The sequence below is a fragment of the Cuculus canorus genome, chromosome 3 (assembly GCF_017976375.1).
Source record: "Cuculus canorus isolate bCucCan1 chromosome 3, bCucCan1.pri, whole genome shotgun sequence".
NCBI classification, from domain to species: domain Eukaryota; kingdom Metazoa; phylum Chordata; class Aves; order Cuculiformes; family Cuculidae; genus Cuculus; species Cuculus canorus.
The window spans coordinates 121,332,193-121,348,617 of NC_071403.1; the positions used below are offsets into that span (position 1 = coordinate 121,332,193).

General features: G+C 40.7%; 1 long non-coding RNA gene across 1 annotated transcript; it reads left to right on the forward strand.

Moving 5' to 3' along the window:
* The first annotated feature begins 4,384 nt into the window (after nucleotides 1-4,384).
* LOC128851905 (uncharacterized) lies at nucleotides 4,385-15,338 on the forward strand. Its single transcript, XR_008449438.1, has 3 exons — nucleotides 4,385-4,606; nucleotides 7,238-7,313; nucleotides 10,651-15,338. It is a non-coding gene; the product is annotated as an uncharacterized LOC128851905 (long non-coding RNA).
* Nucleotides 15,339-16,425: the final 1,087 nt, after the last annotated feature.

The window sequence follows — 16,425 nt, forward strand, 5'->3', positions numbered from 1 at the left end:
GTTGCAGTCCCACAAGTCCCTGGTTTTGACTTCTTGCAGTTCCTGCAAATCCTTTATTTTCTTTTTTTTTGCCATCCATAAGCACAGACGATCTCAGGAAGAAAAGCAGACAATTCACAATAGATTGATAAAAGAGGTAATCTAATGACACTAAGTTATCACCAAACACACTGCAGCAGCGGAGGGAAGGTTCATCACACTGGCTGTTTGGGAACTGATTGAGGAAAAACATTTCTTGAATCATAGAATTATAAAAGCGTTTGGTTGGAAAAGACCTTTGAGATCACGGAGTCCAACTGTACCTGTCCACTACTAAACCAGATCCCTGAGCACCTCTTGCATTGTTTTGGCAAGGAAACAATCCTTTCTCTATGACAACCACTTTTAAAAATTAAAATCAATGGACTTTTAGTGAAAAGAGTGAGAATTCATCTTCCTGCCCACTAGGAGGACTAAGGAAATGAACAGTATCAAGATACGAAGTAATTTGAGATACTTGTATCCTTTTAATGTTTTTTGACTTTATTTCTTAAACAATATCTGATCACACCCCAGCTGAGAAACCGTTTCTTTGTTGTGTGTGTTTCTGAGTTGTATAGGCAATATTTGTGGTTTTACTCGGCTGTTATTGTAGACACCAGTAGTGTGCGAAGTGAGCAATACAGTCAGAATACAAAGTTATCTCTGGGTTAATTTTCCTGCTGATATTACAGTAAATTAGTAAGACAGTCACAGTACCACAGGTTTCAGGATCTGTGGAGTCTTATATATATATTCTGAATGTTTTCTCTGTAGCAGGTGCTCTTTGGCTATTTAATTGTATCACACCTCTTGCAAGTTTCAGCTAGCCCCTGCCATTTACTTAAGAATTATCTATCATTTAAAATCAAATACACTGTTACAATCATTTCACAATCAGTCCAAACTGGCTTAACACAGAATGACTCACAGCAACTCCTAAGGGAGTGTCATAGTTAAATAATCCTGAGATTTAATGTCTGTTTTAATGGGCAAACAAAAATAGATTAAAATATTTTTAATAGGATTAAAAATAAATGAAGCCTTACATTGTCCTTGAAATATGACTTCCACCTTAGAGTACTGATGTGAGGACTGAGGAATGAAGAGACAATGCAGATCTTGATGCTGGGTCCCTTCTGTGCTGGTGCTTCACCCAACACCGTGGCAGATTAGCATCGCTTTGGTACATGTGGAAATGCAGAAAATGCACTAAAAGCCACTCTGCCAGCTCAGGAGCGCAGCAGCTATCGTGTTCTTCCCAATACTATGTGTATCTTATGGGATGGGCAGGTTTTGGCCATGTTGACTCCTTACCAGCTGAGGACTCCCTCACACACAACTTTTCCCAGTTAGCTTTGAGGAATTCACTTCCGTTCTCCAGAGTTTAAATCTCAACAAGGGTTTCAGGCAATTTGTTGTATACTGGGCCTCAGGACTATTTAATGTAGTTCTGCAAATGCCAGCTGGCAGGAGTTTAAACACTCATGGTCAGGCATAATCTGAAGAACAGGCTGGCAAAATACCTACATGATGGAAATAATCAGTTAGATCATTTAAAGATTTTAGAATCACAGAGTCACAGTATGGTTAGGCTTGGAAGAGACCTTTGGAGATCATCCAATCCAACTCCTCTGCTAAAGCAGGGTCACCTACAGCAGGTGGCACAGGAACGTGTCCAGACAGGTTTTGAAGATTTCCAGAGGAGTCTCCATGACCTCCCAGAGCAGCCTGTTCCAATGTTCTGTCACCCTCACAGTAAAGTTTTCCCTCGTGTTGAGTTGGAACTTCCTGTGAACCAGTTTGCGCCTGTTGCTCCTTGTCCTGGGCACCACTGAGAAGAGTCTGACCCCACACTCTTGATACCTGCCCCTTAGACATTTACAAGCATTGATAAGGTTCCCTCTCAGTCTTCTTTTCTCCAGACTAAACGGACTGGGCTCACTCATCCCTTCCTCATAAGAAAGATACTCCAGTCTCCTCATCATCTTTGTGGCCCTGTGCTGGACTCTCTCCAGCAGTTCACCCAAACATTGATTCATGTCCTCAAAACACAACACAGCGCAGACGTTTGCTACACTTCTTACAACTCCTTGTCAGAAGAAGTCTATAATGCAGGACTAGAAGGGATTTTCTGAAGCATTACATCTCGTCCCACTGATACTCAGGTAAGTGGATTGGATAGTTTCATTTCAATTCGTAAAATGTCCTCTTAAATCCAGTTTATATTTCTTGTCACAATAGGTTGATTCCAAACTTTGGCCAAGAACTTCAAACTATTTACAGTGGCTGTTGGGTTGCTAAGGAAGTGTGTTAAACAGAGTACAGAATATACCACTCCTCAGTAACTGCAGTCAACTTGCTGCTGAACAGAAATTAACTTTCACCATAGAAAATCCATATTATCTTTATCTCTGAGTCATTGCAATTTACATCATACAAGCACTGAGAGTCTACAACCAGGAAGACATCTCTTCCAAGTTGTCCTTGGAAAGCAGGAAGGAAAATGGCAAAGTTTTAGATATGAAAACAATAGATAAAATCAGTCTTTTATTCTCTGTTTAATCACATTTTTGGAACCAGTGGAAGTAATCAAGAAACCCTGTGATACCATGGACCACAAGCTGAGAGCCACGTTAGAGTAAGGCAGCAGTATCTTAGCCAAATATCAGTAATTTCTAGGCTTAGACAAGGAGGGTTGTAGATGGCTCACATATTCTCTGCTTTTCCAGTTCAAAGGAACAGCATCTTTTATATACCCTTTCTCTTGAATGTATGCAAGGTATTTCCTTGGAAGTGATAAGTTCATAGCAAATGGTATAGAAACAAAGAGACCATAAGTCCAAGATTGTGCGCACAGAGTCTAAACAGAAGGTCATTATATTGCATTTATTCAATCATGAGCATTCAGCATTTACCTTTTGCATTTTAATGGCATGCTTTGTAGTTTTAATCTTGCAATTTAACAGAAGAAAGGAATAATGTAAATATTTATATTCATGAAGAGGTGTTGATATTTAATATTCAGAGTAACTGTAAAGATAGAAATTCTCCACATGGCTTTATGCATTTATAGCATCAGTGCTGAAGGATGGGATTGATCTGCCTGTCAGTGAAAGAGGTAATACATAGAGCATAAAGAAACACCATTTCAAAGCAAGCGGTTGGCTACTCTATATTTTAAAAGTGGAGGTACCTTTTTTGCACCGTGTTCTCAAAATACATTTACTTTAATTAGAATCATAGGATGGTTTGCGTTGCAGGCAATCTTCAATATCATCCAATTCCACCCCTGCCATGGGCAGGGACACCTCCCACTGGCCCAGGCTGCTCCAAGCATCATCCAGCCTGGCTGGAATACCTCCAGGGATGGGGCAGCCAGAGCCTCTCTGGCCAAGAAATGGATACCTAAAAAGAAGTAAAAATAATCTTGTTTAGTCATTCACTTGCAGTTATAAAAATATCTGCAGAGTTTTGCCATAGGATCATTATTATTTAAAAATGGAATCTGACTAAAGTGCCAGAGACTTTACATGCTGATATAATAATCAGATCCATTGGTAGGTAATTGATTTGGTTTTTTTTCTTGAGACACAGTCATTGTACCTACAGGTTGCAAATCAATGTTTACCTAACAGAAGACTCCTTTCACAGAGCCTTTCACAGGGACACTCAGACAAGTTGTTTGCTGGTCTGTTTCCTTACTCAACGTATGCTGTGGGATTTCATGCTGTACTTCCTGCTTTGAGGACAAATCTTTCATGGAAATTAAATAAACTAGGATGTTGCATAAATAACCTTAACCTCTGTAGTAATTACTTCACATACTCTGCTTGCAAGGTTGCTATGTGGCAGTTTGTTCACCTACAAAAAGTCCTTTCCGTGACCTCTCAGTGTTGGTTTGTAACCAGTTCTCCTGAAAGTGGGTGGCAGTAATCTCGTATTTGCATTTCCTTCAGGATGAAGAGAGAGATGAAGCAAGGGTGACAGACTCTGAGCCTGACCCATGGCAAATGACCCTTCTGGGTACCTAGAGTGTCCTTTTCTTTTTTCCCCCAAAGTTTTAGTTGCTTTAAAAGACCAAACAATTTGATTTTTCCTTACTTTTATTCAGCCTGCTCTCTGGTGCCAAGGGATATAAAATCTCGCTCCAAAATTAATAGATATGGCTTTTCCACTACAGTATGTATTGGTATGCACTTCATCCCATAATCAATGTTCTCCTGTTGCTTAACTACCTCCTTTTTTAGATGTAACACAAGACACGGGTATTTCAGAAAACTCCTGACTGCTCACAGTACTGAGATGTTACTCCAGTGATTCATGAAGAGTTTCCTTTGGCTGGCACTGAATGCACTGAATGATGATTATACAGTGACCTTTTCCATGCTTATAAATATTGTACATGCTTTTACAGAAATCAGTTTCAACACTGTGTCAAAATATTTACTTATTTATTGTGGATTTGTGCTTATAATGAGCTAAAGGATCCTGTCTCGCTCATCCAAAGTAATTGCAGCTATCGACTGGGAGCGGTTTCTCCCAACCACCTGAATGAAGAAGCATTTGCTGAAATTGCCTTTTCCCTGTAAGCGATTATCAGATTTCGTACTGACAGTGTCACACTGAGCTTCATTAACCAACAGCTCCCGAGTCCTGCAAACTGAATGTGCTTAATTATAATCCCATCCTGCTATGCTTATTATTGCAACTACATCCTAACCATAAAAATTAGAGCAATTAATTGCAGCTTTATTGCTGAATGAAGCAACAGCTGAACTAGATTTTTCTAGTTTCTGTTTGGCATGGAGTTTGCATGGTTGGACAGGAAAACACTATAATTACTGACAACTGAAGAGAGTTTTTTTCACCTTTCTAATATCTCTAAAAACTGAGATTTGATACTGGGCTGGCCGATGTGTTAACACAACTTTATATTGCAGCACTCTCGCTACTAAACAATAGTTTGGTGAGCAGTGGAGCTACTGAAGCAGCAGATGGCATTTAGCTGGCAGATTAAGACATTTATATCTAAGTGGCTGTATGTAGGCGTGCACTATGTGTTCAAATCGCGTTGCCGTCAACAGAGCTCAGTGAACAGAGGGAAATCTACAGCAGTTGAGTTGACCAGGTGTCTGAAGAGCTCCAAGATTATAGAATGAATCATAGAATCATAGAACCACAGGCTTATAGAATCATAGAATGGTTTGGGTTGAAAGGGACCTCAAAGCCCATCCAGTTCCACCCCTGCCATGGGCAGGGACCCCTCCCACTGTCCCAGGCTGCTCCAAGCCCCATCCAACCTGGCCTGGAACCCCTCCAGGGATGGGGCAGCTACAGCTTCCCTGGGCAACCTTGGGCCAGGGCCTTCCCACCCTCAGTGGGAAGAATTTCTTCCTAATGTCTCATCTAAATCTTTCCCCTTCCAATCTAAAGCCTCCCCGCCTCATCCTATCACCTTGTAAAACGTCCCTTTGGGCTTTTCTGTGGCCCCTTCAGGTACTAGAAGGTCTCTATAAGGTCTCCTTGGAGCCTTCTCTTCTCCAGGCTGAACAACCCCAAATTTCAGCCTGTCCTCAGATCATCTTTGTGGCCTTCTCTGGACCTGCTGCAGCAGTTCCAACTCCTTCTTACGTTGGGGATTCCAGAACTGGACACAGGACTCCAGGTAAGGTCTCACAAGACTGGAGCAGCGGGGCAGAATCCCCTCCCTCGCCCTGCTGGCCACACTGCTTTTGATGCAGCCCAGGATTATCGTCACCTTCCTCTTGCTAAGGACACAAAGTTTCATTTCTGTTCTCCATCTAGTTGGTAATTTTAATGTAATTTCAGGAATTTAATAACTGCAACGAATTTGATGCCACCAAGCCAACCTAGGAAATAATCCCCAGCAGCAGCACCTGGTTGCTGTGTTTGCCTGGGTCCTGGCCTGCTGTTGGCCCGGAACAACGTGCACTCAGCCAAATAATTCCTGGGCATCGTCTGAGAGTTAATATGGACCAAAGACCATCACCTATAGACCCTTTGGAGGTGACTGCCTGGTTTTGGAAGTTAAAAAACTGTAATAGTATGGCATGGCTTATCTGTGCAGTTGTGCCTGTAGGCGCAGTGTTAAGTTTAGTTAAAGCCAGTGAAATCCACCTTTTCTTCTGTCCAACACAGTAGGTTAACGAATGGGTTCAAGTGTTGTTAAGGTAAAAAGCTGCTGGCAAAAATAGACATACAGATGAAAAGTGACCAGATATCATGATAGCATTTAAGTAGGCTAATGGTGCACTAGCTGGTGTGAGCATGACTCAATTACACTAGCCTGAGGTCATATAAGTAGCATTTGGGGTACAAATACCATTACATGTTTATTCAAAAGTGGGTTACTATGGCTTCTTCTGGAAGGTCATACCTGAGACATCTCAATCGCATTCCTGCATTTGTCATGGCAAGTATCTAGTGCATTTTGTTGCATCCTCAGATCTTGAACGCATAGACCCCTCATTATTGGAAGACTACCTGGAGAAGCTAAATGTCAGCTCCATTTTTCTGCTGTGAGACAAACTACCACAATCTGCCACATTCATGCTCTGAAAGAGGAGCCTGCATCTCACTGTGTGCCCAGACCAGATCTGGTGAAGCTCTCGAACCCTCCCTGCGATCTGCATGGGATATTGCATGTGGATTCAAGCCCAACAGCTCTTGGGACCTTTCTAACACCTCAGCAGTGTACAGAAAAATCAAATTCCAGTGCAAAGCCACATTCCCTGGCACTGTTGGAATCACCATAGCCGTTCACTAACTTTACACACAAAATGCACTTTGAGTACAGTACAACACATAATGCCCCCACTGAGGTGGAGCAGTGTATTGTGTAGGTGGAGCTCTGAACAGAAACCTTCATTAAAGCTCTTACAGCCTTAGGAAGTGATCTTTGGTCTGAGGACTTACAATGAAATATTTTATTCTGTAATGGAATTTGCAACTTAAGAAAAGCACGACTGTTTTAGGGAGAGATTAAAATGCTCTCAGCTTATGTCCATGCTCCAGCAGGTGTAGTGTGAATTAACCCAGAACCCAAAGTGCTAAAAGTAAATTTCACAAATGCTCAAGTTAGCATATGTGTGCCAGGAAGCACCAAACTGCTTCCTCGAGTTGGCTCCGGTCTGATGATTCTTTATTACGTGTCATTCCATGCTGTATGTAAGACCATCCTTGCTTTGTTTTGCAGATCATTCATTGAATTCAGCAGCCCTATCTTTCAGGCAACATGGTTTTGAATATGAACCAGGAATTCTCTCTTTTAGGTGAGATTTGATTTGATCTTTTTCTTTGGCTACTGATCATAAAGAAACAAAGCACCAGACCTATTTACAGAACAGACCCAGAAGCAGGCTCTTAAACTGACGGTGCTCTTTTTGAAGAACACAAGTCATGCAGGGTAAACCTCCTTGTTATGGTGTAACAGGACTTGATTCTGAGTTGCTGCACTTTTTCATATTCCCTTCCTATGGCTCAGAAACAAACAATTCCTGTCCCTAAACTTTTTCTTACTTAGTTCTGAATTTCTATGAAAGAATTGCTGGGTGCAAGCTATGGGTTCGACGAATTCATAGAATCATAGAATCATTTGGTTGGAAAAGACCGCTGAGATCATGGAGTCCAACCGTACCTGTTCACTACCAAACCACATCCCTGAGCACCTCACCTGTCTTTTAAACCCCTCCAAGGATGGGGACTCCACCACCTCCCCAGGCAGCCTCTGCCAGGGCCTAAGAACTTCGAGGCCAGACTGGATGAGGCTTTGAGTCACCAGATCTAATGAAACATATCCCTGTCCATGGCAGGGATGCCTGACCTACATGATCTTTAAAGGTCCCTCCCAATACAAACCATTCTATGCTTCTAATTTAAAAATTATTTAAACACATCCCAGAAAAGAATCAGTCTTGTTCATCCACCATCAAGCAATGAGTTGATAAAGCATCATAGAGCAAACTGTAGAAACGCATATGGATTCAAAAGGCTTTTTTATATTTTTGAAAGGTAGTCAATACTTAGTGGCTGAGCAAAATCTCCCTCCTAATTTCTTTGTCTTTAAAAAATAAGAAATTTTCAGGACCAAAAAAGCAATATGTGCTGTCGGTCATCAGCTGTAATAATCTTTTCTTGAGAATACTAATTAATTCCAGCCAGTGATAATGAGAAAATGATTTAAAACTGATTTAACCATAGTTAAAAGGAAGTGAAGCATATAAGTATACCCTGAATTTGCAGATTCTAATTCATCACTACTGTTGGCATTCCCTAGAGTCATTATCTCTCCATTATAGCAAATTATATTGGAGACAGGATTTAGGATATTAAGCATTTTCCATGCAAGCAAAAAGCCCAATGTGTCCTAGCAAACCTCACGAGTTTGTTTACAAAGCCGTTAATCACAACTTGCATCAAATGACCTGATAGAAAACTACCAGATTTATGGAAAGCTTCCAATAATTTTTAAAAGCTTTGATGAAGTTTAAAGATTGGAACCAGACTTTTGGTCAGACAGCTAATAAACTCTCCTTATCTTCTAAACATGGCAATGCATGTGTAGAGGAGAAGCAGTAGCTGTAACTGGCTGCTGGGTTATTAAATTATTAAATTAAATAATTATTGCGATGGGTTTATTCTGCTGTGCACTCCAGTTTCAGTCAGCAGAAAAAACATCTCTCTCAATGATTAAAGGTGAAATTGGGTGTATTTAGATAAAATAAATACAAATGATAGTGAAAATTTATTTGTCATTATGGTAACTAAAGCAGAAAATGTTCTGATTCACAAAAATCAAGGAGCAGAAGAATCTTGTTTGTCAATCGTTTTTTCAGAGAGGAAGCTTCAAAGTACCAATTTAACTAAAATAATACTTATAACAATACCTAAAGCACCTCTGGCCCCTATGACACACTTCAGATCCAGAATTGCCCTTTCCAGAGGTAAGTAAATGCCTTAGTTCAGTCTCACTCTGCTGTTTTGGTTGTTTTTTTCCAATCGAGATTATCAACAAGTCCATTGTGAAATGTATTTTGAATGTTGATTCCTTTTTGCACAGAGTCAAAAACCCCTCTCACTTTTATTAGGACACAGGTCATATTTTCAGCTACACATTTCAAGTTCTTAGCTTGCTTTTCCTTTTTAGCTATGTCCTTACCTTAATGCAAGCAAGGCAATCCATGAGATACAAACCTCAATGCATCTGTGATGAGTTTCATCATAAGGTGCTGGTTTCCAAAATTATGTGTGAAGTTTGAAGGGATTTATTTTGATTCATAAATATCTTTATAAATCATATCAAGTAACCATAAAACATCCTGCAAGACCTAAGCCACCTAAACCAGTGGCACTGTAGGGTTCATCCTTAATGTATACGCAGAGCTTCTTACCCCTTTGGGTTTTCCTGCTTATTGTACCAACATATTGACTCAAAAGACACCATTCATGAACTCTTTGGAGAAGGTGTTGCTTCATCCTGACCACATGCCCAGGATGACTGGGCCATAATTCATCATTGATGTCTCCAGACACTGATGCTCCTATTGACACAACTTATCACATAAACAAGGCTTTCTGTGGAGTCCCAGGTATGTGATCTGGAAGCAATAGCCCATTGTTTTACAGCATTACCATCAAAATAATGTTAGATCACCTTAAAATTTTCTCATGACTTAAACAGATAAAATCTGAGCTTCATAATTTTTTTTTTTTTTTTTTGTGTGTGGTCGTATCTGTGAAATGTGTTTCTGATTTTGATTTTGAATTTACACATCTAGATGAAACAACAGTGGTAACAGGCTGCTACTTCCAGTTTATCTGTGTAAGAAGTGTGGTCTTTATCAAAAGCCTAGACATCACCATGGATAAAGGGAGTGGAATAAAATTACCTGGAGTGGAGCAGGACAATAGGACTTATGCCTTAACTATTATTGCAGCGTTCCTGTAAATATAGATGTCTATGTATGAAATAATTACTTGATTTCTCTTCAAACTGAATGAGGAAAAGAATGTGGCATTTTAACGACATGAAACACACTGGAGACTTTAGTATTTGCTGCAGGATGAGATGAACTGAAATCTGGAAACATCCCTTTCCTCTTTTGACCACAACAGGGTAACAAGTAGGATTCCAAGGGGATTTTCACTTCACTTCATTTCACTTCACCTCACTGTTTGACAGAACTGGAGGAACTATATATTCAGGGCTTACTTCAATGGTCCTCTTTATAAGCAAATAGCTTGAAGAGTAGTATCCAAGTAAAGAACAATTGTTCTCTTGTGCTTACATCTTTGTCACCTAGGAAAAGACCAAAGATTAAAGAGCAAGTTGTTTTTTATCTGTGGTAGAAATTTCCTTGAACACCAGTCTGTGAATAAATACAAATGAAATATATCCAGAAATACACCTGTGTATACATCTATATTTCTGTACAGGTGTGTACAGTTGACTTTTACCTCCTTATTGACACTGTGGATTTTTTTCTTTTTAAGCTGAAATGTTTTATTTCAAAGATTAATTTTCTCACAAACTTTAACCACAAAAGTTGACAAAAATACCCAAAACAGATTTTCAAGAGTGTTATTGAAAAGGTCTTTCTTCCCTTCCAGGATGACCATCATCCTTAATTGACTTAATGTGGAGAACCGCATCCTGGACTGCATTAAAAGAAGCATGGCCAGCAGGCTGAGGGAGGTAATTCTGCCCCTCTACTCTGCTCAGGTGAGACCTCACCTGGAATCCCATGTCCAGCTCTGTGGCCCTCAGCACAGGAAAGACATGGAGCTGTTTGAGCAGGTCTGGAGGAGATGATCTGAAGGCTGGAGCACCTGCTGTACGAGGACAGACTGAGAGAGTTGGGGTTGTTCAGCCTGGAGAAGGCTTCAGGGAGACCTTAGAGCAGCTTCCAGTGATGAAAGGGGGCCTACAGCAAAGATGGAGACAAACTTTAGCGAGGTCTGCTACGACAGGACAAGGAGTAACGGTTTTAAACCAAGGGAGGGGAGATTTGTACTCTATAACTGCCAGTGAAATTGTTTATGTAAAACAAGTAAAAGGACATTTTATAGGAGACACCCCAGTCAGTCTTGCTCCTAAAACACAGGAACATGTCCAAAGTAGAAACAGTGACTAAATTAGCAATGAAATCACTGAGGTGGAAAAGGAACATCAAATATCCTGGCTGACGTCTTGCTTGCTTGGATGAATGAACTGTGGAAGCATTGACTCAAAGGAGGACCGGAGTCCTGTAGTTGAACGTTGCATTCGTTGTGGGGCTGAACAGGATTTTTCTCAAGGAGAAAAATGAGTCATTGACCCACCTCTAACCATGCTTGGAGTTCTTGACTATACTAAGGTTTTTATAAGGCATTAATAAGGGATGACTCCTGCCTAAAAAAAATATTTAGTTGATAATTCTATTACACTTTTTCTATTTTTATACTTACAGAAATCTCATCAATATACTTGATAGCTGGAGATCTTCAAAGATATTTAATGTCTTCATTTTATGTAGTCATCTAAATATAGTGAAAATAAAGACTAAATAAGCAAAACAGCAATGTTTAAAATTAATGGCCTCTACTACCTGAATAAGACTATTCAAATCTTCAATCAACAAATAAAAGTCTCACAACTTTTCTTCTTATTCTGGTCATTGCTTTTAGCTGAACTCAGCACTGAACATGCTTTTGAGCTTCGATCTGACAACAACTAAGAGAAGCATAAACAAATTATGTCTCTTTTTAAGTCTAAACTTGGTATCTGTAAAGTCAATGTAAGAAAGATGGAGTCTGTCCTTGCTTAGTCACCTAAGAAAATTGTTTGGATAAACCTCTGCAGCTGCAGGCTATTGTATGATTACTGTTAGGAGGTGTTTAATGGATTGGTCCATTATAACATCTTGGTCCACATGGAACACAGATAACAAAGTGCCATCTGTGTTTTAAATGAAGTAAATGGGTGTGGGCACACATTTTGTTTAATTGTGAAAATATTGTGCTAATATAAAATTGAACTTCCATGGAATTACATGGACGACGACTCTGTGAATCTCACTCTTAAGTGACAACTGCATTGTATTTGGGCATGGGGAACTCATTTAAAACCGGAAAATCTTCTCTAAGGAAGGAAATTTAAATTAGGTTCTGCAAAATGGCAAGATCCTTTATGCATTTAACCCTTTAGTGCAAGGTCCTGATGTTGAGGAGGTGTTAGCACGGCCTTTGAATGCCTGCCATTTCTGCATCTCAGAGAACTATACAAAGAAAATACATATATAGATAAAAGAATATGCATCCACTGTGTGAGGCTGTGGATGAAGATATTTGGATATCCTAGGACAGTATTGTTTCTTTAAATCTGGTGGAACGCTGTTTAAATGACACTAGTACGGTCTGCAAATCCAGCCCATGAAGAAAGGAAGAACTTCCAACAATATCTGGCAAGTGCACTCATGTTGCCTATCCCTGAAAGAAATGGAGAGCAACAGCTAGCAGAAAGGTAATACATCTATAATTTCATTGTGTATCTTTAGATCCTCAACAGAAAAATTAAAAATTCAGTCTCATTCTAAGTATTTATAATGACACACTCTGTGGGCCACTGATTGCTCTTCCTACTACAAAGTTATGTTTTTTGGAGTGAATCTAACCTACTGCGAACCTGGGAGCCTTGGCAGATGATACTCAGCTGCTGAACAGTCTAATTATCATAATTATCAGATATTTAAGTGACTAACAAAAAATTAGGGAATGGCCAATCCGTGCTCACTGAGGACTTAAAAACTTTAGAATAACTAAGAAGTTGAATAAGGGTGGGTGGTTTTGTATTTAGGTTTTTAACATTTCAAGTTCCTTGCCTGTGCTTGACTGAATCTCTTCAAAAATAGACAATATTTGAAATATAGCAGAAGGGTGAAGATAAAATTCCTAGTTTCCTGCATTTGCCTCTAATCATATGCACAAATTATTACTTACAGCAACTTAAATTTGCTTTCCATTTTATGTCAATCAATGTTCAGAAAAGAGATACTATAGACTGGCTGAGTATGATCACAAAGTGAACTCTTCTTGGGTGCACCTGATTTTTTTTTCTCTGTATTCCTCTTTCCAGCAGTAGAGTGTATCTGTAGAAAGTTGAAAACAACAGGTTCCTCCTAAAAGGGACTGAGAAAATGGTGATTTTCCCTTGTCTAAAGTGAAGACCTCGGATCTCCTGAACCCTGACCAGGCAGCATTGTAGCCTCACTGGTGCATATCCTTAGCCCAACTACGTTATCTTCCAAACTGAGATCAGTCCCTTTTTCGAGAAAGTGAACATATAAGTTCACACACAGTGATCTGGGTTTTGCCATAAAGAGAAATGTCAAACAGCTGTAGAAGGTATTTTAAGTTAATTCTTTTACTGCTCGATACATAATTAGAAAGGAAAGAGAAGTCTTCCAGCAGTATCGGTCTCTACCACGTAGGCTATATCATGCACCCCACTGTGCATGCACACATACAAATACAGATGTTCATGAGCACTTGCATTCACTTGGAATATGTGTTTGCAACTGTTAGTGATTTCTCTAAAGTCTGTTGGGGCATCTTAAATCATTTCCTATGCCTTGTACCAAAGCTAATTTGAAATATCTTAGGCAAAATTACATTTTGTGACTGTGACAGAGGAAGTGTGAAGGTTTTTATGGAGATAGATGTGATGATGAGTGACAAGAAGTATCAGTTGGGTTCTGGAAGATGAAGATGTGGATTTGAAGGAAGCTCCAGGGATGTTTTTGGGGGGGGGGGGCAGGGATGAAACCAAGAAAGTTTGATGAAGATTTGAAGAGCAGTGAACTATTTCAGGAAGTTGGGAAGTTGTTCCTGGGAGGAAATCACCTTTCCCTCCTTTCTCACCTTCCATTAACCTGCCCTTGACAGCTGATCAGACTGTGAGGTTGCAGTGGGACTGTAACATGCTCTTCCACTACTAATCTCCTTCTTCCCAAAAAGAATCTTCTATTTTACTTATTCCCTTATGGAATCGTGGAATTACAGAATAGTTTAGGCTGGAAAGGATCTTAAAGCCCACCCAGTTCCAATCCCCCTGCCTCAGGCAGGGACACTTCCCACTGGCCCAGGCTGCTCCAAGCCCCATCCAACCTGGCCTTGAACACTTCCAACAGTGGTGCATCCACAACTTCTCTGAGCAACCTCCTTCAGTGTCTCACCACCCTCATTGTAAAAATTGTCTTTTTTTGTATCTAATCTAACTCTGCTTTCCTTCAGTTTGAAGTCATTGCTCCTTGTTCTGTCACTACAGGCTCTGCTAAAAAAGTTCTCTCCTCCTTTTGTATAAAAGGTCCCACATAAATGGACCTCTGGACCGGGTCCAGCAGGTCCATGTCTTTTCCCATAATGGGGACCCAGAGCTGGATGCAGTACTGTGAGTGGTATCTCATGAGAGCTGAATAGAGGGAAGAATCGCCTCCCTCAACCTGCCAGCCACACTTCTGATGTATCCTAGGAGAGATGATTTGCCATGACTGTTTTCCTGGGACTCGGGCTCCCATCACTCCAGTGCCAAGTAGGAGGGGATATGACTGGTCCTGCCTTAGGGCAATGGAATGGAGGAGAGGGGTTGTAGGCACAGCCTGGAACAGCCCTGGGAAGCTGGTCTTGAGGCAGGAGAAGGTATGGGACTCTGGCAGTGCTGAGAGGGACTATTGCCCCTTCCGCACTTCCGTCCACCACTCAGGAACAGATTTATCTCTATGGCAAAAGCAGCAAGACCGTGTGAGCTGTGCAGCCAGGAGACAGAGGTTAGCATTTCAGATGCAGCTTGTTCAAACAACCAAGCCTTGTAACCTCTAGCACAAAAAGCTCATACAACTATTTTATTGTTCCAGCAGACCAGTTTCCAAGCTAAATCCTTACTTTGACAGCTATAAAGCCACTTCTCAAGAATGATGTTAAGATCCATTGAAACGCATCTGCAGTCACTCTGCTGTAATGCAGGAGAGAAGGAGACATTTGGCTCAGAGTTCAAATTCCATTGTTTTTCTCCATAATCCCTCCCTCCAAACAGTTCAGGAAGCTGAAAACCTGCTCAGACCTGATGAACTTGAAAATCTACTATGGTTTGGCTGTTATTCACTGGGATTTGATCCATTGCATAAGAGCAAAAAAATTACTCCATGAAGATTCAGAGTGTTCAAGGTCACAGCCTGGAACTGATGACAAACATTGCTCCAGGCTCCTGGTCTGACCTGGTAGAATAGATGAACTCAACCTTGTAAACTGTCCTCTGAGGTGAATCCTGCCAACAATAAACATTCGGACAAAGGAGAAAGATGGTTATGTTAAACTTTTCCTACTGTGCCTCGAAGTATAAGATGTGGAAAATGTTCTGACAAACCAGACAGCTGATGGGCTTCTCTCAAAAAGGTCTCAAAATTTCTGTTGTAACACCCATGTTTCAAACTCCATTTATCTACTGATGTCTTCAAGTCGCAGTCTACCTTCTACCCTGGCCACACTTTCTCAGCTACTGGAAACCAGAACACAGCTATCCAAAGTTAAAAAATGAAGGTGTGGGAGCAGAACTGAAATTAAGAGCTTAAATAACACCCAAATCCAAAGGCAGAAGGGCGGTGAGGCCCTGGCCCAGGCTGCCCAGGGAAACTGTGGCTGCCCCATCCCTGGAGGGGTTCCAGGCCAGGTTGGATGGGGCTTGGAGCAGCCTGGGCCAGTGGGAGGTGTCCCTGCCCAGGGCAGGGGTGGAACTGGATTGACTTTAAGGTCCCTTCCAACCCAAACCATTCTGTGATTCTATGATTCTCTCTTCATGAAAAATGTAGAGGCTATGGCCTCTGATACACAGACGTCCTGGGTGGAGGGCTTGAAAAGTTTTTTTTAAACTCTTTTGAGTGACTCTTTATACACTAAGAATAATGGCCAAGAAAGCTCTGAGGTGAACTCTTTCTTAGTTATCCATTATTCAGTTACTGGGCTAGGCTACGTGCAATGGTGTGGAATAAGAAAATGAGTATACAAAGTATACACACACGTTTTATGCCACCCCGTTGTGCTTAATCCTCTGTTCACTAAACCATACTGTAAAAATAAATTGGCATAAAACGAAATACACTCTGAAAAGAAGTAGGAAGTTCCTCCTGACTGACAGCAGCTTGCAATGCCAGGGCTTGTTCTATATTCATACTTACAAAATGCAGATTATATTTCTCTCGTGCTGGCAAGCCAATAACTAAGCTTCACTGCTTTTGGCATTCACTAGATTTTTGTCATACCTCCCTAATATGCCTTAAGGGTACTTGTTGATACCAAGAATTGAAACAAAGCTTATGCTTTCGGTTGCCAAGTCACTTCAGCCAGATGGAAACA